Here is a 2958-nt window from a genome sequence, read left to right as displayed (position 1 = left end):
AGTCAGAAATTAAATTTGCTGACTCTTGTAATGGTTAATATTAAGCTACCTTGAGATCCTGTGAACAGAGCCCAAGGACATTAAAGGCTGAAAATCTCTTTCATTTTATCAATGTTGAGCATATCTTTTACTTACAGTACCTCATTTACTTCTAATGCTGAGGTCCAACGTCCAGAACAAAAGTACTATGACAATGTATGAAAGCAGGAAAAATGTAAATTTTAATTTATCAAATAAATAGTTTTATTTAAACATTGAAAACTGGCCAGATGAGAGCAAAATATATTGATATGTGAAATTTCATAGTGGATCCAATTGGGCTGCTAACAGTTTATCAAATCACTCTCACTGTAGATTTCCCAGAAAACTTTTCTCTAGCCATTTCCTCAAAGCCCCCTTGACATCTTTATTCCTCACACTGTATATAAGGGGATTCAACACAGGTGTGAAGATGGTGTAAAAAGCAGAGACCACCTTGTCACGGGCCACTGAATGGTAGGATTTGGGCCGCATGTAGATGAATATGATGGCACTATAGAAAAGCCCCACAATAGCCAGGTGAGAGGAGCAGGTGGCAAAAGCTTTCTTCTGAGCGGCTGTGGACTTCATGTGAAGCACAGCAGCCAAGATGAGACTGTAGGAGGCCAGAATGAGAGACAGAGGGATCAAGAGCATTAGGATGCAGCACACATAAATGAAAAACTCAAAAAAGTTCGTGTCACCACAGGCAAGGAGCACAAGTGAGGGTGCCTCACAGAAGAAGTGGTTTATTTCCCAAGAAGAATGGCAGTAAGGAAAGCTCAGAGTGGTCCCAGCTTGCATGTCCATCCACCCCTCCTAGAAGCCAGGAGCCTGCAGTCATGTGGAAGCAGAGCTTCTGATTCATGAGGTTGGGGTAGCACAGGGGGTGACAGATGGCTGCATAGCAGTCATAAGCCATGGCCGCTAAGAAGAAGCATTCACCCCCTCCCAGTGTGACAAATAGGAAGATCTGGGTGCTAGCAGGAGAGATGGTCCTGGTGCCCATCAGGTAGTTGGTTGCCATTTTGGGGACTATGGTGGAACCAGCGTCATGTCCATGAGGGATAACTGATTAAGCAAGAAGTACATGGGCGTGTGAAGCTGGGGGTCCTCATGGATGAGCACGATCATGAGGGCATTGCCCAACAGGGTGATGAGGAAGATCATGACCACCATAGAGAAGAGGAACACGTGGGTCTGAGTGTGGTTAAAGAGCCCTAAGAGAATGAAGTTAATTTCTGTGGTGTCATTTAAACCCTCCATGGCTGGGGTGCCTGGGTGGCCCAGTGGGTTAAGCCACTGCCTTCCGCTAAGACATGGTCTCAGGGTTCTGAGATCGAGTCCCGCATTGGGCTCTCTGCTCAGCAGGGAGCCTGCTTCCCTCTCTCTCTCTCTCTCTCTGCTTGCTTCTCTGTCTACTTGTGATCTCTCTCTGTCAAATAACTAAATAAAATCTTTAAAAAAAATAAATAAACCCTCCATGGCTGCAGTCATGCCTGTAAGGCAAGGAATAATAAGGAATGAGTTGCTTGAAAGGAAGGTTAGGCATTTACTTAAGAAGAGGTGGTCAAATGACATAAAAGAGAGGGAGAGAGACAGAGACCTTGAGGGATGATTACATCTTTAGTCTTTCATTTTGCAACAATATGTTGGCCTTACCATACCTTCATACATCTCTGTGTTATTGCACAGTTTTTTTAATATTAAGAAAATTGCATGACAAGGATATATTGCAATATATATTATATTTCTCTATTTTTTTATATCTTGTTAGTGTACCACATATAATTTACTCATGCTGATAGGAAATACTATGAAATTCCAGTTTTCTAAAATGTTTGTACTCCCATGTTGAAAGAACCTCATAGTCCCGCATTTAGTCAATATTGATGTGATATATCTCTTAATTTTGAATTTTTCATGTTTCCCATATGCTTAAGTTAGCTTCTAAAAGTCTCCTTCTGCCATGAGAAATTGTTTTAATATAAAAATATGCAAAACTAGGGGCGCCTGTGTGGCTCAGTGGGTTAAAGCCTCTGCCTTCCGCTCAGATCATGATCCCAGGGTCCTGGGATCGAGCCCCACATCGGGCTCTCTGCTTAGCGGGGAGCCTGCTTCCTCCCCTCTCTCTCTTTGCCTGCCTCTCTGCCTACTTGTGATTTCTGTCTTTCAAATAAATACAATCTTCAAAAAAATATGCAAAACTAAATATAAAACTACTATAGTTCAGATTGCAGATGACAGACACAAAATGGTTATATTTCTCTGTTTTCTATGTGTTTTCTGTACATGGTTTCAATATGCTAGGTTCCTGGCTACCACAGACATTGCTTCAGAACACCTGCCACCATACTGACTATGTTATCCTGGGGGGTACTTGTGATTACAGGGAATTTGTCTGAGTTTAGAGGTCTTGTAATAATTTTAGATCTAATATGTATTCACAATATGTTGAGTTTAATTAAATGTGTGCATTATAAAAAATCAATTTCATAAATGAATATAACCCTAAGGAACATTAAAATAAAGTTTTAATTTGCAGCCTTAAACATTTTAAAAAATGAAGCGTGTTCTCTTAATTAAAACTCTTAAAATGTAGGGACAGAGGGAACATAGCACAATATCATAAAAGCTACTTACAAAAAGCCAACAGTGAATGTCATTCTCAATGGGGGAAAACTGAGGACTTTATCCCAGAAATCAGGAACACAATGGGGATGCCCATTCTCACCACTGCTGTTCACCATAGTACTAGAAGTTCAAGCTTCAGCAATCAGAAAACAAAAAGAAATAAAAGGAATTCCAACTGGAAAAGAAGAAGTCAAAGTTTCACTCTTCACAGATGACATGATATTTTCTGTGGACAACCCCAAAGCTTCTACCCTTAAAATGTTAGAACTCAAAGAGCAATTCACCAGTGTGGCAGGATATAAAATC

At 40.7% G+C, this 2958-nt stretch overlaps 1 pseudogene; it reads right to left on the bottom strand.

The window, feature by feature from the left end:
- Window positions 1-345: 345 nt before the first annotated feature.
- Window positions 346-1284, bottom strand: LOC123938368 (annotated as a pseudogene).
- Window positions 1285-2958: the final 1674 nt, after the last annotated feature.

This window comes from Meles meles, chromosome 3 (assembly GCF_922984935.1).
Source record: "Meles meles chromosome 3, mMelMel3.1 paternal haplotype, whole genome shotgun sequence".
NCBI classification, from domain to species: domain Eukaryota; kingdom Metazoa; phylum Chordata; class Mammalia; order Carnivora; family Mustelidae; genus Meles; species Meles meles.
Note: the sequence above shows the minus strand (reverse complement) of the source record. Positions and strands in the feature narration are given on the sequence as shown.